Source organism: Silurus aristotelis (genome assembly GCF_946808225.1).
Source record: "Silurus aristotelis genome assembly, chromosome: 10".
NCBI classification, from domain to species: domain Eukaryota; kingdom Metazoa; phylum Chordata; class Actinopteri; order Siluriformes; family Siluridae; genus Silurus; species Silurus aristotelis.
In genome coordinates, this window is record NC_139583.1 from 9,621,055 (window position 1) to 9,644,771 (window position 23,717).

The 23,717-nt window shown below is 37.8% G+C and overlaps 1 protein-coding gene across 2 annotated transcripts in view; it reads right to left on the reverse strand.

Annotated features, from left to right (window-relative positions):
* Positions 1 to 23,717, reverse strand: part of tmtc2b (transmembrane O-mannosyltransferase targeting cadherins 2b) — a 113,294-nt gene that overhangs the window by 87,682 nt on the left and 1,895 nt on the right. Inside the window, exon 1 of one of the 2 annotated variants that reach the window (XM_083551906.1) lies at positions 22,159 to 22,540. The exons of the other annotated variant lie outside the window; for it this stretch is intronic. The gene's annotated coding sequence lies outside the window, so the exon portion shown is untranslated. Of the gene's footprint in view, positions 1 to 22,158; positions 22,541 to 23,717 lie in introns of those variants that run through there. 2 annotated transcript variants of the gene reach the window in all.

Consider the following 23,717-nt stretch of genomic DNA (forward strand, 5'->3'; position numbering starts at 1 on the left):
GACAAGAAAACAGCTGCTTCTTGTGGTGTTTGGGTTCAAAATGCAATTACACAATCGCAGACATGCTACCTCTTCCCGGAGGCAACGGATATAAAATCGCAAGGTTCATCTACAGCGGCTTAATGGATTATTGTGTAGTTCACTGCAACCGGTGATGCAGAACCTCGGCTGGATGGATGAGGTGATGGTGTGCATGGTCGAATGTTTTTCAGTTCAACACAAACAACATTTTTAACCTCAAATTACCTTTAAATACCTTAACAATTGAAGCAGTTACACAACCACAGAAGAGACAAGAGATTTATTAGCTAAACTGTTAAGATGTTGGACTTCTGACCAGAATGTCATGAGTTCTAATCCTAGCACCACCAAATTGTAAAAACAAGTGATAAGCAGCGAAACTAGTGATCACTTGCTAGAATGAATGTACACTCCTACAGGGGGGGAAAAAAAAAGCAGGAATCAAATAAATGCACTCCCAAAACATTGCTGTGACACTGTTTGCTCGTTTTCATTTTCCTGCACTGAACTGTTTGGGGAAATGCTCTAACCAGAGGAATCATGGTTCATAATCATGGTTCAAATGTTTGATGTAAATTCAACACATCTAGAGTCCAAACAACTACTCAGCAACTGTTTAAAGCTCACTGTTTGTTATTAAGAGCATTAAAAGCTCCATAAACTATATGAACAAAAGTATCAGGACGCCTGACTTTTCTAGCTACGTATATGTGGCTCTTCCCCAAACTGTTACCACAAAGTTGAAGGCACACAATTGTACAGGATGCCGTCGGATGTGGCAGCATCAAACTATTCATTTCCATTTATTTACACTAGAAGACCCAAACCTGTTCCAGTATGACAATGCTCCTGGGCACAAAGCAAGCTCCATTAAGATATGATGTACTTCAGGGGTCCCCAACCACCAGGCCGTGAACTAGAACCAGGAAATGGGTCATTTGGTACTGGGCCACACAGCAAGAATAAAATAAATTTTATCTAATTTGATTGACTTTTGCTGTCTGAAAGGCTTTCAATAAAAAAAATTAATACAAAGATACTTCTGCCTACACTCATTTCCCACAATTGTTTCATTGGCAGTTTTTCCTATGCATCAATAAATTAAGCTCCCACTAATTTTGCATTATCCTAAGTGACATTTTCATTATATATACATAATTAAATGAATAAAAAAAAAATACACAGATGGTCCCCTGAGTTATAATGGCTCGGCTTTTCATTTTTTTTTAGTTTGACGTTAAAGTTTAACACGGATAAAAGAACCCGGTGCTCGTCAACTCACCCGCTGCCACATACATATTTGCTGTATAGTTTATACAGTACAGTACTGTAAATTGCTCCGTTTTGCTAAATTATGTACTACAATTTGTTGAATTATTAACAAATTACAGTATACTACCCTATACTGATCACGTTCTTTAAGACTCCTGGGTAGGATTAGCCATGTCTCGACTTAACGATATTTTCAAGTTACGATGAGGTCATTGGAAAAGCATCTCCATCGTAAGTCATGGACTACCAGTAATTATGTATAATAGTAATTCTGTGTATGTTATTGCACATAACAAACAGACCCCACCTGAACTCCCACAACGACTTTTGTTGATGTTTTATTTTAAGATGTTTTAATGTTAGCTCTCTTTTTTGGTGAACAAAGACATAATATTGTTCGCGAATTATACATCAACCAAAAGTCTTAGTCATTAGACTTTTACACTGAGTTAACGTATCCGAATGAGACTACTAGGCCCAAATACAGCTTGCAGTACTGTCTGTGTATGAGTATCTGAACTGAACTGTTTTATTTAATTTCTTTTTTGTTCTAACCAGTGTTATGAAAGTTATATTGAGTTTGGAACGCAAGAACGGAAAACGGAAAAGTGTTAGCTTTGCACGTTGTGATCGATTTTCATTCCATTTCTCAGCACTGCCGAAGTGGCCTCGCTGATCTGATCAGATTCCGATCTCAAAGTACCCTCTGTGCAATTTCAGCAGTGTTTTTTTATTTTATTTTATTTTTCCCCCTCTTGTGTCGTCAAATGCTCTCCAACTGTAACCAAACCGGTAAAACACTTTAACCAGAAGAGGAAAATAGATCTGCTTTGGCCGGTGTCAGTACAAATGTATATATTTCATAGCATATTTTCTCCACAATGAACTAAAAAAAAAAAAAACATTTGGAAACATACATCACAAATCTCCTGCATGTGTCTACATAGTGGCTCAGGTTACGCTGTACAGATGCTACCCAACCCCTAGTAGTCCCAGGAGAAAGATCCCGAGAGGGGGGAAGAAAAATCCCAGATGATTAAAGTAGGTTAAATGTGTACGTCAAAGCTTCTTGTGATAACCACTGACAAGTGCTCACAATACAGGAAAGGCAATACTGTGAAAAGCCATGTGGTCCTGTGGCTTCTGAGGATATTCATTTCAAACAACGTTTTTTTTTTTAATCGAGCCAAAAAGGACTAATTTCTCTCAGTGCCACTGATGCAAGGCAAAAGCAATCCAGAATGTCAGTGGATACTTCACCCTGAATGTGCCTAGATAGAAGGTCAGAGGTCAAGTTTAAGTGTGGAAACAAGTAGAGCAAACATCAAAAACGTACACATGATCAAACGGTCATGCTTGCTTTTATAGAAACGGCGGGATTCAGAGGCGCTGTTGACCTTTTACCAAATAAAAGGGTCTCAGGTGGCTACTTTACACATGCTGACGAATTCCACGTTACTAAGTGGGAAGCAAAAACCTAATTAGGAAAACTGTTATGGGAAATAATCAATGACGGACTACGGTGCCACTGAGGTCTTCATCTTTAGTTCATCCTAAGCAGTAGAATTTGTGATTTTTACTCCTTACTTAAATTGTCAATGATAATTTTTTACATTTATCGATACGGTTTCCTACATTACAGTAAAAACAATACTCACAAAAACGTTCCTTTCATTATTTATATTGTCCCGAAGCCTTACCATGTACCTCCATCACACAGCAATAACAGTGGAGAATAACTACACTTCTCCATAATAAACGAATACACGAGTTCATAAGAAGTGTTTGTTTCAAAAGTGCCTGAGTAAGCTGTAAATGTAGACATAAAAACATAATATAATGCCCTTCATCGTTTCTCATCAGCTGGAGCCCACTTGCTGATGCTGCTAAGGGAGGCTCCATGTGAACAACCTGAAGGTCCATGAGATTACTGCAGATGGCTTTTAATTAAGAACCATGAAGTTGGCTTTAGAATGCCCTGTACAGTTTTGCACTCAAGTTTCAATCAGATTAACCTCAACAACAATAAAACTACAGTTAATAGAAATCCATTGTCACCCAGATGAGGACGAGCTTCCTTTTGAGTTGGGTTCCTTTCAAGGTTTCTTCCTCTTTTCACCTCAGGTAATTTTTCTTTGTCTGCATTACCTCTGGCTCAATCATCAGGGATAAACTTATAAAGGGTAATTAATATATGTAAAATCTAGACTCCTATTAATTTCTCTAAAACAGCTTTGTGACAAGGTATAAATAAAACTGAACTGGATTGAATAACAGAGCGAGAACTATAAAATAAACCTGTCAGAGTTGATGTTATGGAAAATGACTCAATCTTCTAACATCATATCAATCAGATGCAAGAATCTGAATGTGCTGTAGTATAATAGCAATCGGTTGCATTTTCTTTCAAAGAAATTGAACTGTTCCAGTTTGAGGAATGAGACATGTCATCGGTTGAGATCCCGACGTCTTATTAGCTAACAGGAAGCGCAACGTTCAGGGGCGTAGCATGGATTTACTTGGTGAGTGAAAAATAAAGGAGGAGGAACGGCTTTGACAATGACAAATGCGAGTTCGACTGAAGGATGTGTCTTGGGTGAGAGGCATGATAATTTGCAATTGAAACAGTTTCATTCTAAGGCCTATGTGCTTAGGCACCCTCTCCCTGCAAATGCTGCCGCTTTAAGACTGTCAAGACATGAACGCTTTTCCCTTCTGCGAGCTAAACGCTTGATATTTCAAAGCAATGGCATCAACAGAGGAACCCAAGGATGTTTCCGGGACTAAGCATAAAATTTGAGGTCACTACACTTTTATTTATTCTTTTGTTTTTACGCTTGTACATAACTTTACGGTGAAACGATACTGGATCAACCCCCCCCCTCAGGGTTTTTTTTGGTACGACTCTCCATCCTGGTCTTTTCACATGACAAGCCATTATCATGTAATTGAAGGCACGTTTAACAGGCTGACATTCGAGCGTGAGGCCCTATCGCATGCCAATTCATCTGTTTCTCTTGACATCCTATATCAATCACAGACTCTGTTTACTTACTCACGCATACTTTCCCAAGATGGAAGAGTCTCGAATGTGTGTGAAATGCATGCTTTCCTGTAATGCTTCACAATAAGCAAGTGCTGCTTTTAAGTTTTAATATACAGACATTTATGAATAAATAAGTGAGAAAGTCATTCATGCAGTTAATTGGACAACATCGTGATCATGTGATAAGGCCAGATGGCTTAACATCTGGATATTTTAGAATGACTTTAGACGATCACTGATTACTAATGACCGATTTTTACAAAAAGGTATGAGCCAAATCTCATTTTAAAAGAATGTGATCTAATAGTGTGTTTGTGTGTGTGTGTGTGTGTGTGTGTGTGTGTGTGTACAATTTAAGAACACTAATTGACTACAGTTTGAGCTTTCCAGCAATAAAGAAGAGAGCGGTAAATCATCAACAAAAGTTCACCAAAGTTCATTTCTTCTCCAGCAGCTGCATTTCCCCCCAAACTCCCATCTTGCCAAATGAAGCCAGATCGCGAAGTTTGCTAAAATCAAAGAGGCCGATCAAAAACGGTGGCAGCAGACTCTTGTTAGAGTCCCCACAAGCTTCGAATGAATAAGCACTGATCAGGGGGGTACGACCGCAGCCCTCTGAGCTTCTGAGGGACTCTTTGTTTTGAAAGAATTTGCCCTCTGATGAGAAATACTTACAATGAGGCTGTGAGGAGCTCAATCTTCTAGAAGTCACGCTCACAAAAAAAAAAACCCAAAAAAAACGTGTTGCAGTGGTTCTGCTTCATTTGAACTGGTTCTAATTTGGCAGGATGTTTTTACCATGAGACAGCTGGCTGGTGAGCTATAATTGGCTCAGACCTTCTGGGAGGAACCAAATGTTCACGGCCATAAGAAGGTATTGTACCTGCCATCTCCTCGGCCATAAATCTTCGTATATTTGACAGCAGGCCCTCAGAGCTCAGACAGGATACGCACAATGCAGCGCACAGATGAAGTCAGAGATTCGTGTTCTGTAATAAATTTCTTTGTTTGAAATGTTTATTATATTTTAGACCTATGAAATGAAATGAAATGAAATAAACAGCGACTGACACGTCCCCACCTGGGTTCCTACGATGTATGATGAATAATGTAAGAAAACGAAACCAAAACTCAAACTTCACGACAACTGAAAATAAACATCGTTTGATTCCTAGTTCAGGTGAAGACCGTGCTTTCGATGAACTCTCTCAACCCGCAACTTGCACAAGTTCAAAAAAAATTCCCTCCAGCGCTCTTCAATCATTTCATTCTTGAATCCAAGCCAAGAACTAAAACACAGCAGTTGATCAAGTTCCTGAGTCAGGTATTGTCTACTATCCATAACATGCAGCATGGTGAGTGCCCAAATCTGATCAGACCTGGTCAGAAGGTGCTGATTAAATTTAAATTACAACAGGTCTGACAGTCATACTGGCGGCTGTACAGGAAATCATTGGCAATATGAATGTCTATGAATTCTCCAGAAAAAAATGGAATTGTTGAAATGGTGATGCTTTCTGTCAGGAGATGATTATGTAGTATTTTTTAAATGAGTCTCCAATGTCCAAGTTAAAGCTGTATATTTTTGCCAGGAGAAAGTCATTAAGAAGGAGGGCTTTGTGGCTTGTCAGTAACATTGCCAGGTGTATTTAAAGAGGTCCTTGAGAAACTGAACTTTAGAATAAGAAACATTCTGACTTCCTTTAATAAACAAAATATGTTAATTGTTGGAAAATTCCTGTGTATAAGCATGTCACAAACACAATTCAAGCCACCCAATAACTTCAATCTAGAATAATCTTTAATAGGTTAAATTATTTGCAAGCCTACAAACCTGGTTTTGTTTTAAGTTTCGTCATTAAGTTTGATGTACATCATGTTCCTGCCATGTTTTCTTTTAAAGTCCATCGCAACCTTGTGACAGCTTTCAAATCGTGGCATGATTTCTTCTTTTGAAAGGTATTCTTAAAGCCAATAAAAAAATTTTTTCGGACTACAAGCCACTACTTTTTTCCTACGTTTTGAACCCCTTAAACAATGAAGCGGCTAATTTATGAATTTTTCCTGGGTTTTTCCCGGTTTCACAAACTTCAAGCCAAAAAACTGAGCGACATAACATTAGACCAATGAAATTTCCAAACGGAAACGAAAAAACGCACCTCATCTGTGTTCTGAGCTGCACGGCATCGGGAGAAAAAACTTCCACCGGGTGATTTTTGAACGCACGACGATGCCAAAAGATAAACTCCCGAGAGAAATAGTTGTGAAAGGAAGGAGGAAGACAGTGAACAATGACTTACTTGGTAGACTACTGTTTAGATACAAGCCGTTGTAATGCTTCGAGTCATGATTAAGGGATAGCGCGCTAACTCCAGTTGCAACAGAAATCATATAAGCACAGACAGGTTTCCAAAACTCGTGCTTTTTTATTTTTCTTGGCAACAGCGTTAAGGGTTAGTCAAAGAAACTTAGAAATGAGCATTAGAAAATAATAAGGACATAATCCTCGTCTTGAACACACGCAGTAATACTGGAAAAATGCAGCGGCAGGCTATTCCCAAAATACCGCTATGCACCTAAAAGAAGCGCAACATATTTCACCCGTTACACCGTGTGTAACGTGTCTTTCGTTGAAGCCTGTGCAAAGTTAATTAGTGTAGACACCTGCGGCTTATAGACAGGTGCGGCTTATTTATGTTAAAAATAAAAATATTTGTAAAATTCAGTGGGTGCGGCTTATATATGGTGCGCTTTATAGTACATCTGACTGCAGCCTCCTCAACCTACCTTGTGGATGAATGAGCACAAACCCCTACAACTACAGCCCAAAATCCAGTGGAACTGTAAATAATTTTTTTATTATATATAATATTATAACAGCAAATATGGACTAAATGTGGAACAAGACAGTTAAAAAGCACAACAACCTTATGATTGTGGGTATTTAACACTTGTTAATTCTTTAATGTATGGAGAATATTGTAAGTCCATGCATATTCCTTTGGGGAATATTAGTGTGCTGCTATAGGAAAATAATACATTTAGTGTGAGAATTTCAACTCCCTGTTGTTGAATATTCTATTAATGTCTCAAAAAATGAGCAGAATAGTTCTTACGGCACACAGCGCAGCCTGACCGATTTACCTTCTGGAGCCATGTCTGCTTGTATATCTCTATAGAGGACAAGTGTGTTCCGGATTCGTGATGATGTCAGGCATGTGAATGATGGCATGCTGGAGGCATCCAGGTCTGAGGTAAGCATCAACAAAAAAACACAACACAGGGAACAGAGCCATTCAAACGCACATGCTTCCCACAGCTGTTGTCCAATATGTCCACCGTGGCTACAGCAGCCAAAAAGCAAAGCAAGGATGAAGTCAGGAGTGATGACTGAGCCTACAGGCATCTCGAGCTCCATTCCTTCATATGCCACCCAGCACCTGAGAGCCTGCTGCATTGGACAGGGTCTAAACTGAAAACTCCTACTACAGCTCCAGCCAGAGCTGCCCAGGATAAAAGTCAGCAGGATTGTGCAAGAAACCGAAGTTCTCACTTTTCTTTCAAAGCCTGGGCGATGAAGTGAAGAGACAGTGAGCACATTACAAAAGCTTGGAGGGGAAAAAAGAATGTATATGAAAAAGAGACTTGTCAAATGCACAAAACACACAATGATCATAGTAAAAAAAAAAAGCTTATAATAAAGAACATATTGCACTTTTAAAATAATTAGTTTCAGTCACATAGTAACACGAGTCATATGGCAACACGTATTTTGGAAATGTGGAAAGTCACTGTATCCTAAATAAAACAGTTAGTAAAGTTGGAGTGGAGCACGTATTAGGCTACAGAGTCTACAAAAACTTTGCATGTTTTGAAAATACCCGCATTGGCGTACCACGCAACCGCACGCGCGATTGCGTTAGCAAAGAACAGAAGTTAGGACTTAATGAGACTCAGTACTTTTAAAAATATGATAAAAATTTTAAGTGTTTAAAATGTTACGAATATATTTATTACATATCCATTATTATTATTATTATTTTATTTTTTTATATGGGCTTGGATACATTATGATGGTATGATAGAGTTTGCTCGTATGTTAATGACAGAATGCTGAGATTTATTACATAGATATGGATGTATATAATACATTTTTTACAAAAACTTTTTTATGCCTGACATGTTTGGACCAAGTTTACCACATGATCGAACTAAAACACAATGCAGGCACATGCCATCATTGGACACGGATGGTCCGGTTTCCTAGAAGCCATCTTTATGTACACAACCAGTCACAATTTTTCTTTATGTAAACAAACGATCATGAATTTTTGATCCTATTCCCACTTGTGTGTGAACAATCTGGCCTGTTTCCTGCCTGCATGTTACTGTTGTTTATAGCTTTCAGGAATATTTCAGGACAGACTTTCTTGGTTTCTGTTTCTCAGAATATAAACGAATTAGTAGTTTATATCCCCGGGATCCTTACAAGGATAAAGTATCGACTCAAAATGAATGAATGAAAGCTATATATGAGTCCTATATGTTAATGAACATGCCTTTGCTTTCTGAAAAACTTCATACCTGATGCCCAAATGTTCACCTGAACAAATACGGTACTTTTTGTGTTAAATATATTTGATACAGACCTGTAAATCTAAATTTACAGTTGATTCCCATGCATTTTTATGTATGAAAATAATCCAATACATGCAAAAGCTGAAAAGCTGAAAAGCTGATTGAGAGCAAACCTGATCAGAAATACTATTAAAAAATAATAAATATTTCTTTTTTTGTGTGTTTAATACCTTCCATAGTCACCGAATAATCCAATATTTCTTTCATAGTGTTCATATCTTCATTAACATTCTTCAAACCGCATTAAGGAAAAATTCTAAAAGCTGAAATATACGTTTTTTTCCATGTTTAAAGCATTTTTAATCAACACCAGTGAATTATTTGCTTATATATTAGCTTTTTTTGCCAGTCATGTAAACCTCAAACGCTGCACAAATGTGAAAACTAAACTGCTCATATCCTCTGGTTTGTTCAGGCTTTTCAGCCTCTGATAAACATCGTAACGTGATTAGTTTAAAATAACAACAAAACCAAACAGTAATTAAAGCTTAACAAACCCTAAAAATAGTGTTTGTCCAAAAGTGCAGAAGCCAGGATGTTTCTTTTCTTTCTTTCTTTTTTTTTTTTTTTTTTTTTTGCTGACTGTACACACAATTAGCTTTGTGCAAACATGTAATTAAACTTAAGGGGAAACTTTCTTGGAAAACTCCGTTTTGCTTTTCACTGCGGAGATTTTATACAGAAACTCGTAAGGAAACCTCTGTAGGACGTTACACAATACATATGTAAAGAATAGCGCAGAATAAAGAGGAATGTTTATTGTGTAACCCTATTTTGGTACCAGACAACATTGCTGTATCAGCTCTCCAGAATAAAATCCATTCATATAGAGCTGAAACTGATTTTTAATTGCCAAAGCATTTCTGTGAGTTGGGATCTCAGGATGGAAAAACGCACTGCCTGAAAGCACAGACACCGACAGTGGAGGACAAAAAAAAATGACTTCAATATAAATAAATAACTGAATAAGTGAATAAGTAAAACAAATATATATACGCATCCACTATTGTTAATTAAAATGCTATAATGAAACTTTGCTTTTCCATGCATCAACTTTATTTGGGAAATTCAGCATTTTATCCATCCATCCATTTATCCATCTGCATGTAATTCTTTTCTTTATTAGCATGTTAATCCTCACTTCAGTCCAGTGTACAATTTGTTAAAAAGTATAAAAAAAAAAGTATATTTTTGATTCTACTGCTACTGCTACTGCCTTGGCCTACTGGAACACTGCCATCGTTTCACTTATCTACCTAAACGCCACTTAGCTAAGTTGTTGTGATTGAATCAGTTTTTTGTAGTCCCGTATTACCGATAGCATTTTTTTCCCTGCAGCAGGTCTGCAAGCAGGTCTCCCACTCAAAGCCTTACGTGTAATTAACTAAAGATTTGCATAGCTGTCATGCTTTAGACTAAGATCGAGCTCACGCACTAAATTAACCTGTAAACACAGAAAGAGAGAAATTAATATAAATTAAAAAAAATGTGGAAATGCAAAAATATGTTAATGTAATAATACAGAAACAGCCCCAATTTAGTATATGTAAAAATTTATTATTTTATATGACCAAAGTAATTAGTTTTTTAATTATTAGTTTATGCCCTAACTCAGTATTTATTCATTCATTTACTTATTAATTTATTTATTTACAAGCCATTTCTCATCTTCTTGAATTAGCGACTCTTTCTATTTAATTTAAATAAACAGAAGCAGAAAGGGTTTTTTTTATTTGTCCCATATACATTACAGCACAGTGAAAATCTTTCTTTGTATATTCCAGCGATGTTAGCAAGCTGGGGTCGGCCATGATACAGTGTTCCCTTGAGCACAGAGGATTAAAGGCCTTGCTCAAGGGCCCAAGAGTGACACCTTGAAGATATTGGAGCTTGAACCCCGACCTTTCAGTCAATAACCCAGAGCCTTAACCAGTGTATTGTTAACCAATGTATTGATAACTTTAAAATTGTACATTTCTATTGAAACAAACTCTTTTTCCAGTTGGTTTTTAATTCATTTTAGGTAACATGAGATCATACACCAAGTCCCAGTAAATACGCTGTTACTATGGAAACAACAACAAATTTAAACTTGTGCATTTATGGATTATTTAATACTTGATTCTGATTGGTTGGAAGACTGTTCTAACGTGCAATTATTTTTTAGTTAATGAACAGCTAAAGTATTTCTAAGCAGGTCTTTACTGCATTTTAGATCCATATCCCTTATCTAAGTTCCAACAGAACAGAAAAATCAACCTAATGTCTGCCACAGCACTCAGATCTGACAACAAACACCATGACAATTTCCATTATTTTGCTTAATCATTTATTTCCAAAGGAAATAGAGCGAATAAAATAAATAAAGAGTGACAATTGTTCTGGGGATTTTCTGTCTCATTACTGCAATCACACATTCCTGCTCTCTCTCTCTTTCTCTCTCTATCTATCAAATAACACACACAAAAAAATCCACAGCTCGAGCCTCGGTTAGTAGCAGTTAATACTCTGTAATTAGCAATGGAAGCCAGAGACAGGATGCATAAGCAATTAATTCTGCACACAAGAGCATTTTGCAAGGAGAGAAAAAAAAACATTTGAACAATACCTGGAGGTGTAGTAACTGTGGATTAAGCAAAATAATTGACTCCAATACATTGAATAATTAAGAAAATAATACTTATTTTGGGTCAAGGCCGCATTACCACCTCGGGTGCGAGGTTTTTTTTCTAATCGAATGTGATCGGCCTCCGATTTGTCTTACATGTGATATGAATTATAGCTGGAACTACTTTCACATGTAAAGGAAAGACATCCAGTCACGTACAAGCACACATCGATGATCAGATGCATTCTAACAGGTTGGTACACACAGGCACTCCAACTTCCCTCTGCTATACACCAGAGACGCTTCCACTATTGTTCTACGCAGCCATCAATCAACAAAACATGCTAAAGCTATACATACTGGAACAGATAAACCATCCAGCACTGCACAAAAGTGAGTGCCGGAAGTGCGGATGATGTCAAACAAGACATAATCGAGAGATAACAAAAATTGAGAGGCTTAAATTGATCAGATTCTTTCTAACCACATTTTATTCAATGGGGCTTTCTGGTCCCATTAAAAAATGAGGACGGGTTCGAAATGGAATGGTTCTTCAATCCATCAGCGCACATTAGTGTTAAATCAGACCCTTGTCTAGAGTCATTAGCCTCTGTGCAAAAAGGATTTGAGAAGCTTGATGAGGCTGAAACGTTACACCAAACCCTTACTGAAAGGCCTCCTTCCAGCATTACTCTTAACAGCAGCGAAATTAATCTGTCTGTCTACGCTGCCAAGTTTTATTGTCTTCTTAAAGAACTGGAGTGATTCATTATTTAAAAACGGGAATCTTTATCAACCACAAGACTTCCTTTTAATCCGCTGACACACACAGACGCATGCTTCTGCCATGCCGGATCAGGAACAGGATATGAGCGTGGCGCTTGTGGCGAAACGATCCACCATTAATTAAAGAGGATCCATCTTAATAAGAAGTGGCTAATGTGATCAGCTTAATATCTGCGCAAATGAACAGAAGGGTGACCAAAAATAATACGACTTGATCAGATAAGCTGTTGGTTTTAATTAAATAACGGTCACAGAGAGACGAGACAGGAAGAGGGATTGAAAATGGTCCCCTAAATTTAATCTCCTCTCTCTTGTTCTCTCTCGCACCAATTACCACACAGCAGACCTGCCCCATTTCTGCTGCCTCACAAGCACAATTCCTGCCTGACCTATCCCATCAACTACAAAAAAAATGCTTTTTTGAGTGCGCATTGGGCACCCGAACACCAATAATGTGCCCTGGCAATCATAGAATCCATTTACTCTGGGTGGAAAGTGATAGACGCCATCCAATCTCCCCACCTGCTTTGATGGAGCAGTACTTCAGTAATGAAGCTGAGCTGGAGAGGGGCACAGTCTCTTCCACATCCCAGACAGCGACTGATGCAAGGGAGAAGGTTTTTTTTTTTATTTTTTTTTTATTATTTTTTTTATTTTTATAAAACAACAAGCTCGCTACAGTCTACTCAGATTTTTGTCTAGACATCATCTAATAATGGTTACATAGCAAGCAGTATGTCCGAGATTCGATCCCAAGACATTTCAATGAATAAATAAATGAATTACATTGCACACTATATCCTCACATGAGTTTACAAAAAGCTGATGTGCTAAACATATTTTACAAGAGGCCCCCCCTTAATAACACAACACTTACAGAGACATTACATCATGACACTTCATAATCACAATATATCATAGTTTCTGAACATAGAGCCATAAGATTGGTAAGTGCTTTTCGAACATCTCTTTCCACATTTAGTCTCCATTTGCTGTTATAATAACCTGCATTCTTCTGGGAAGCATCCAAAGACATCCTACGCAATAGTGTGCCTCCAACTTTGTGGTAAAGGTTCAGTAAAAAATCAACATATGTCTCTAAAAGTCTGGTGTCCCAAAACTTTTGTCTATACGGTGTGTGTCTAGATGTTAAAAAATATAACTATTTAAAATTTGGTGGCAAAATATGCAAGCAATAAAAAAAAATAAATCATTTCAGCAATTTTTCCACTATTAAAATGTGACTAAAATGTTACTAATAAAACAACACCACAGTTTTTAATGTCCGAGAGTTTGGGAAACTCCTTTTTTTCCCTCTTAGTTTGCATAAATACTGGAAACTCCTTCCATAAATAATAAACTCATTGTTTAAAATAAATTAAAAAAAAAATACAACTATTGCAATGAGTGCATTAACATAAATCCGTGCTTTGAATTTTGACAAAATGAATGTTCAGTTTTTTAAATCATGAAAAACTCCCTTTACACAGCTTGAATTTATGCAATTAAGCAAATCAATTATCCCCCCCAGCACTTTTAGTCCAGAGTGCATTATTTTTTTCAGACCCAAAATTTCATATAATGCATAACTAATTGTCTACTTTACATTCCAAAAACTCATTTAAGGTTAAAAAAAATAAAAAATAAAAAAATAAAAAATAGAGGACATCCACCAAGTACTCCCAACAAGTTCACCTATACATATGGCAGGACACAGTTCACCTCATCAGGTCAGGTTACGTCACACAAACATATTACATGTTCTCTCTCCCTCTCTCCCTCTTTCTCTCTCTCTCTCTCTCTCTCTCTCTCTCCCCCTCTCTCCTTTCTCCTACTGTCTCAATAGTAGGTTATGTTTAACAGTGTTTATGGTGTCTGAGGGGACCAATGACCCAGAATTGAAAACAATGCCACCCCGCTGTTCATGCTTTTCCTCTAACCACATGTACTCCTGGAGAACATGTACAGCAGTAAATCACAAAATACAGCGATACAGTAGGTCAAATTAGGCCATGTTATTTTAGCAGCAAACAAGCTTTTATGTGATGTCATAGTTGTGAGGTATTTATAAAAAAAAAAATAAATAAAAAAAAAATAAAAAAAAAAAAGAAGGAAAGAGAGTGTACTATATTGTCGATTGTTCAATAAGAGCTTCTTTTTTGTCTCATTAATAGACTATAATATTTGTACATAGAATCCATTGGTCTTTTCATAAACTGCACACTTGTAAATCACATCTGTACATTTATTTAACACTATTTTTACTCTGTATATATTGCATTATTTAACTGTCTGGTTTACTATTCTGTCACATTATGTCTGTACTTCTCCTGCACTGGAAGCTCCTGACGCCAAGTCAAAGTCCTTGTGTGTAAGCATATTTGATAAGGTTATTTCTGATTCTGATTCAATAAATATATAAATGTATTTATAACTGTGACCGTGGAAAAAATCCTGTACAGTACATGTGTCTAAAAACTTTGTGTGAACAGGAACATAGAGTAAATGTATCAAGATGACACCTAAACTAACACCCCCCCCCCCCACGCACACGCACACACACACACACACACACACACACACACACACACACACACACATGCAGAGCAATACTTGAAAATAAAAAAAATTATGACCTCAATCCTCTACCAGTTGCCATGATAAAGAAGTGTTTGAGAAGAGAATAAATCATCACAAGCTGAAAAAACAGGAATTTTTTTCTTTAAGTTCTCCCACCATTAATCTAAACTCTGACACCTGAAAGTGCAGTTAGGGCATATATTGGGAGGTTTATCTCTTCTGACCTTTCTTTACTTCTTCAGTTCATCCTCATGTTCATGCTGCGAGTGATCCTTCAGGCCCATGCATCACTTACCTGATGACAGCATGTGTCTTTGTTCATAATCCTTTCTTGAAAATGCACAGAATTTCGTCTGCCTCTGAAAATGTTCCGATATCTGATGCTCACCCAGTAAAATACTATACACAATGAAGTACTGTCTATGCGGATTTCTATTGAATGAACATCAATACAACCCACCTTCCTAAATTTTAATCAATTGAAAAAATGTCCTCAAGTCATTCCCATAAATGCTAGGTTGTTATACGCCCACAATTCGAGTCAAGCCAAGTCAAGTCAAGTGGCTTTTATTGTCATTTCTACTATATACAGTGGTACACAGTGCACAGTAAAAACGAGACAACGATCCTCCAGAACCCTGGTGCTACACTAAACAACATAGATCTACAACACAACACAAAGCTACATAAAGTACATCGAGTGCAACCTAGTGCATACAGTGCAGACGAAAAACAGTACAGACAGACAACACAAGACAATACACATAATCCAAGATAGCGCCAAACAGTAAACATACTGTATACTCTGAATATACAGTACTGTGCTGGAACCTTATATATATATATATATATATATATATATATATATATATATATATATATATATATATATATATATATATATATATATATATATATATATATATAGATAGATAGATATAGATATAGATATATATAGGTTCCAGTTCAGTTCTCTGTATTAAGGAGCCTGATGGCTTGCGGGAAAAAGCTGTTACACAGTATGGATGTGGCGGCCCGAATGCTTCGGAACCGCTTTCCTGAAGGCAGGAGGGTGAAGAGTGTGACAATTGATAATTGTGCACAAAAAACGCAACTGTTAGCAAATAAAATGCGCATGAAGACGCTTATTAGCTGCGATTTAAATCTGTATGTTGACATTTTTCTTCAAAAACAGGATGTCAGAGCGAGGTCACTTTAAAATACTAAACTGACACACACAACATCCAATTGATAATTGCACATAGCATTTGCGACTTAGAGCACGCTAAATCTAAACAAACTTTGACAGCAGCTTTTTGAGCTAGATAAATATGACAGACAGCAAACAGATTAGAGAGATAATACCTAACCATTCTACTGCTTGAAGAAGCCCAAGAAGGTGTATAAGGACAAAATTGCATTCTCAAACACATTCCAGTACCCCCAAGGTGGTAAAACACCACAGACACGTTTCTCCCTCTTCACAATGAATAAAATCCAACCGTATTGTTCTCGAGGAAGAGATTAGAAAAGTGAGCAGTGTGTGGAAAAAAGCACAGACCCCCCAAAAAAAACCCACATCGACACGCCATGTTTGCTGCTAACGAGATAACACAGTACACTGTAGAGCAATAACTGCCTCGGGGGGCACGACATGCTGTACATGACTCTGGAGAGCATTTAAATGGACAATCAGGAAGATTCACATAGATATACTGGAAACCATTAATATTATTATTATTTTTTTTTTCAGGGAAGTGATGCATTTTAAAATAAAAATGAGAAAACAGACACACAGACACACAGACACACAGACACACAGACACACAGACACACAGACACACACACACACACACACACACACACACACACACACACAGGAAAACTATTTATCATAGACCGAAATTGACATGCTCTTTTGGTCCATGCTTAATGTATTATTTGTGTCCATATTAGAGTAGTATGGGAAAGAAAACTCAAACAATAATCCTAGCGATAAGCTTCAGGACAAACTGGTACGGTTATCAATACTTGCGTTGTTTTATCTCCGTATACATCGGTGTTCGTGGTGAATTAGTAGCTGCCACTTGTCGTTTTCTGTATCTGAATGAGGTCATCACGTGGCCGACGTTTGCTTGCCGTACATGTGATATCCATGCTCGTGTGCGGTGTGTGTTTGTGTACGTGTGTGCACGCATTGCGGAAAGGTTGAAACCTTCAAAAGTGTGGGCTTGCGTCACAACACTAAGCGACACCAGTGTCAGATGCAAAATATGCAGTAGTGTTACATATAGAACACTAGTTATATAATACATCATGTATTCTTGCAATAAATTATTGAGAGTAGTATTGATAACAGTATTGATAAGTACCGGTATCAACAAGCAGTACCTCGCATTTTTTCATCTATGGGTTAAATGGCTCCACAATCAAAGAAGTGCCCATTTAAACTAATATTATTACTCTGTTTGCTCTTTAATATATCAAATCCTGCAGAGGAAAAAATATATGTTCTGACATGATCAGAGCAAACGCCCACATGCTGCATTTCAACAACAGTTGAGTCTGATTTGCTGAGACAGCTCGGCGCATAATGACAAGGGTCAAATGTTTACAAGCATTTCCAAATAAATAAATGAAAGCTGTGAAATTATGCCCATAAAGTCTCCATTAAAAAAAACAAAAACCTAAGCAATATGTGAGAACAGCACTTTCTCTTCTCAGTTTCACTCCGACATTCGGTGCTAAATTGCAATCTTCTGTAGTGTTGATGTCTGTATCGGAGCTCGATACATCACTCATCTCACTACAACACAAATATATAAATATATAAAAAATAACAAAAAAATAACAAAAACAATCCCACATTGCTTCGCAAAAACAAGGCCATCTGGACGCAGCCGTTGGGGGATTAGAGGAGGCCTCACAGGGTAAGCGAGTCTCTCTCTCCCCATCTCTCTCTCTTTCTGACAGAGAGGGATAATTACAGGGAGACGTGAGGAGTCTGGGTTGCCGCCCTCGGATTTCACCACAGCCGTGGTGTCGGAGCATGAGGACATCACAGTAATACCCATGAAGACACATACACACATACACACAGGCCTATTTCAAGTACACGCAACTCATCTCTGAGGTTTGCAACACGCACACGGCCCTGGAAACTCAAACTCTATACTAACAGGGTTTAAATTAATGCTCCAGCTGCCTGCAATATAATTCGCTTATATGATATTAGCTATATCAATATTATATACAGTATATAATACATCAAATGTGAAATTTGGGTTAAATTGTACATTTCCTCAACAAAAACCCAATCGGCCCACCACGGTTGCCATGGTGTCATGACTTCACAGTGTATGATCGGACCGATATGCAATTTCTTACGCAATCCCGTTCATTAATCCTGTGGTTCTCGTATAGCAGCAGCTGCCCAAATATTTCTTAACCGAATCCCTCTGGACCAGCTTATACTACAGCTCCATTACTCTACGCAGGGGATGCGATTGCCCCCAAAACATTTAGACTACGTAATCCTTTAAAACAGCTGTAAACATGTTGCCACTCGTAGCATGTTCGCAACCATATCATACTACATATATTGATGTATATCAAAACACTGTACATTAATACAAAACAACAAAAGTATTGACTTTTATTTACACAAAAGATTTGCAGAAAATAAGAATTACAGCTGTGCTCGCTGGCCGTACGTATCGCAGGCTGACATACACGTTGAGACTCTTTCTATATATGGCATCTATGGGATCTTGAGCTTTTAGCCTTTGCTGCTCCATTCCTGTGGAAAATATTTCCTCTAGATTCTCGTATCTCGTTTGAAAACCAATCTTTTCAGGCAGGCAGATCATTGACATTGTACTTGTACGTCTTATTGGTTGTATAGTGTTTCATTATTTTATATTGTTTTGTGTTTTTATCGTATGTAAGATGTCCTTGAGTGTCATGTAAGGCTCACCAAAATAAAATGCAATTATTATCATAATTATTATTACTATTACTACTACTACTGGGTTCCCTGGTGGTCAAGTGGTTAGGATGCGGCGCTCTCACCGCTGCGGCCCGGGTTCGATCCCCGGTCAGGGAACCAACCCCAGCCACTCTTAGTGCCGGTCCCAAGCCCGGATAAATGGGGAGGGTTGCGTTAGGAAGGGCATCCAGCGTAAAACATGTGCCAAATCAAACATGCGGATGATCCGCTGTGGCGACCCCTAATGGGAGAAGCCCAAATAAAGTTATTATTACTACTACTAGTATCTAAAAGGGAAATACTTCTGCGATTTGGAGGTGCTTTGATTAGAAACTGTTTAGAAAACTGTCATTTGTAAAAAAAAATGTGCAGCAGGCATTGACGGCATTTTCAAATCAATTCATTTTTATTTGTATAGCGCTTTTAACAATGAACATTGTCTCAAAGCAGCTTTACACAGATAATGTGGTGATTAAACGTAAATATGTTCTTTGTAAGTATTTTTGTCCCTGATGAGCAACTGCTGCAAGGAAAAACTCCCCGAGATGGCATAAGGAAGAAACCTTGAGAGGAACCAGACTCAAGAGGAAACCCATCCTCATCTGGGTTGCACCAAATGTCCATTTGAAGCAGATATACAATGCTGCGGGGTACAGTGATGACGATCAGAAGCAAACTGCACTCCCGAGTCGACACCATTTGACAGACGCTCTTATCGAAAGTGACATACAATCATCTCATTTATACAACTGAGCGGTTAATGATTAAGGGTCTTGATCAAGGGCTTAGCAGTGGCAGTTTAGTGGTGCTGGGATTTAACCTCATGACCTTCTGAACATCTTAACCACTGAGCTAACACTTCCCTGACCCAGGTCCAAAATGGGTCCAATATTATGCTTTTAATGATCTTCCCAACATGAAATTCGTCTCATTTGGTATAAAAAATAATTATAAATCAAACAAACGCACTAATATGCCACCATTTGCTCGTTTAGTTTTGCTGCAGTGAACCTATTGGAAGAAAAAGCTCAAAACGGTCTTCTTGTGTAAAATGTAAAATTCAACGTGTCAGAATTCACAAATTTTAATATTAACTGGTAGAACACTGACTATTTTCTGCAAGAAGCTGCTTAGCCACAAAAAAAAAAAAAAGTTCACCCACAAGATTTTAAAGAAATCAACCGAAAACAAATATAATGATAATTTTTCTCTTTCTAATTGCTACGCTCTTGCCAATTTTCCGACCAATATTTAGTTGTCAAAACCAATACAAGCCTTAAAGGTTTGGCCCATTTATTGTGCGATATAAGATTTTGCCCGTATCGCCCCAAAGCACACAATATGATTTATTTTATCAAATCGAAGTTACTATAGCTCTGTTTTTACATAATTTATCAACATGACCATGATCGCTTTTGACAGAAGTGGGTCATGTTGTTTAGAATGACGCAACTTAATCAGGCTGGCGTGATGTGATCGCCAATCCCTGTGTTAAACAAAACAAGTAGCTAGATTTGACTAAGCATTGCTGCAGACTGCTGCAGTCTTTGTTTTGTTCACGGTGCTGCTTTTTCCTTACGGCCTCTTTCTATTTGAGCTTATAATGACAACGATAGCAACGATCAATGCTAGCGGTGTAAGGGATTGGTGGGTCTTTTTTTTTTTTTGATATCTTTGAAGAAGTAAAAAATCTATATAAGATTCAAAGTAAAAAAAAATTAAAGGATCGGATTTCCTTTTAATTTCCAGATAATCACTTTCTACTTTCTACTCACCACAATACCCGAATGAGGCGATCACTACACCGGAAATATGAAACTTGTAAATTATGGTTCATGTTTCTTATCGCAGGTGTCGGCTCCACAGCTCTGGGAGTTCCACAGCAGAGCACAAGTCCCCTAAAGGGAGACGGCATCACCCGAACCTTAATGAGCAGCTTATTACAAACCGCATGAACCTGGGTGACATGATGTCACCGGCGTGCGATCAGTTCACCGACAACATTCCTGTAACGGAAAAGCAGGCTTTGTTTTTACGTTTAACTGAATAGCTAATAAGAATTTATGCTTTAACGCTGGCTGCTTTTTCTGCAACTACTTCAGCCAAAAAGAAATAAAATTGCTTACCATAAAAAAAGCGTGCATAAATATGAGCGAGGATAATAATGCATTATCCTCTGGCATTGCTCAGTATCGACATGTCCAAGAGAGTCTCCGTGGAAATCGGTGCTGGACTGCATCACTTTTTAATATTTAACCATGAGCTAAACGGAGAGCTCTGCTTTGATTCACAAATCGCCTTTTCGTTTGCGCTGTTCATTTTAAAAATAGGAATTTTTTTATCCTTTTCTTTGTTTTTTGTTGTACTAATACTTTTAGGAAGAAATAAATATAGGTACCATAGTGGAAATTGGTTTGCTGTATGAATCTTTATGCTAATGTTAATTCATTTGGCCAATATGTATTTGCACTCCTTAATAAAAAAAAAATAGAAATGGCAGGAACTGTGAAAAGAAAAAATATTGAAATGCTGAAAATGTAAAAGGAGCAGTTCAGTAAATTATTCAGGCACGTTTTTTTGATAGATATTTTACAGACTTGTTCAAACCTTTTAAATCAGGTATGCTTTTTGCGTTACTCAATCCACTCTAATGACTGGCGAGTTTTCTGTCTCGTTGCACTTCAAAAATACTCCTAAAAACCTCAGTTTTTTTTAATAAGCGGCTACGCGGCTTGGGTTATCTAAAGGAAGTTCTGTTCACTTCAATCTCCACTTTTATGTAAAATAAAAGCAGTCTGGGTTTTTTTTTGTATGGCCGAACAACCGCTTTTGAACCTTTCCCGCTCCCACACGTCTATCACGGTTTGGTTTTTTTCTTGCGGCTCCACATCTGCTCCTTCTCAGGACAAATAAAAGAATAACGAGGCTTAGCCATGGAACTCCAGCCAGGCCCAAACTGATGGGATGATTTCAACTCCCTTTCCTCACACTGCGCCACAGGTGAGGATAAGGGGCTGAAGCTTATTTTGGCTTGGAATTACGCCCGCTAATTAAGAACCTAAATATATCATGCTAGAAAACAATTGATGGGGGGGGGGGGGGGGGGAGAAAAAGAAAACACATGCTGCCAAACAAGCACATGGAATTTGGAAATAGGAAAAACATGCTGCACGCATGAGTGACAGTGGCGGAAGACACTAAAGCGGAGTTTTATCTTACGGATACAAGCCTGCTGTTGTGGGAAGTGTACGAGTCCTGTAATCCTCTACAGGTGGTCATGATGTTCTTCTAAAACTTCTTGAGGCGAACAGATTTGTAGCGTCATCCCATCCATAAATAAGCAGGCAGAGTCGAGAAATACGGTGCCTTCAGGATCACATCACACCACAGAAGAGCTACATGCTGAAGTCAATGCACTGGTACATCAGAACACAGTAAATACACAAAACAACAGGATCAATCACGAGGCATAAACATGCAGAAAACACGATCAGCTAACGGACTGAGAAAATCCCATGACACTGGAAGCTATTAACCAGCAACATATGAGCGTGTAACAGTATACAGCAGGGTTTCTCCCTAAAGCAGCTCCAAAAGATGCTTATAACTGGAACATATATTTCGTCTACTCTCAGAATTATTTCACAAGCTACATAAAAAGTGTTTTAAATATCTATACAATGACTCCAAACAAAAGGTATTACAAAAATAAAGCCTCCTCTACAAAATCTCTTTTGTAAACCCACACAATGGGGTTTTTTTTCCTCAAAAGGCATTTTTAAAGATTTTCTGGAAAATCAAATCAAATAAGTTTAAAATCTTTTGGAAGACATTTTGTGTTTATTTGCCTACAGTATATGTGTAGACTTGCAGGCTCTACAGTATATAATGAATATAATGTAATTTAAAATAAAAATGTGAGTTGTGAACAAAAAAAATAAAAAAAAATAAAAAAAATGGACCCATAGAGATCCTTCACATACCACTGGAAATCCCCAGAATGCAATTTGGGAAAAACATTCGTTTGACACGAAAGTCAAACAAAATCAGTAATTTAACACATTTGGCTCCAGACAGAAAGAAATCTTCGGATGAGAAAACTCGAACAAATCGTGCATGTTGTGGTCACTTTGAAGCTCAGCATCTTTAATACTCTAATAATATTTAATAATACCCGTGTCATAGCTACACTCAAGATGCTGTTCATGATGCTCACATCCCCCTGATATGAAAAACATATCCTGCCATCACTGAACTGCATGCGGCCCGTGCTCTCCCCCACACCTTCTTTCACATCATCACTTCCTTTGTGTCCTCCTTTTTTATTCTCTCTCTACAAGCAGAAAGGCCACAGCACACAATCTGGCCTGTTCTCCTGCTCTATTTCCTCCCATATGGATTATTTCTTGCATGACCACCGCAGTGAATGAGATTATAGGTAGCAGCTAAAGCAGCGGGACTACTATCACCTCTGAGCCGAGGCGCTTACTGTAACGCCGAGCAAATATACTGTTACGCAGAAACACGCAAACAGGCGAGCCGAGGATCGAAATCAATTACGTTTATCCGTGGCGTCACACTTTGTAGGTCAAAAGAGAAGAAATGGGGAGGAAAGAAATGATGAAGCACAGACCTACTTGTGCTGTTTTTCTTATAAATCTAAATTCTACCACAATTCGTAGTGCAAATAACACCGGCAGAATGAACACGAATAATCTGAACATTGAGTCAAATCTATTTATCCATAGCTTTAATTGCTGGTTTAATTGCTGGTTCAT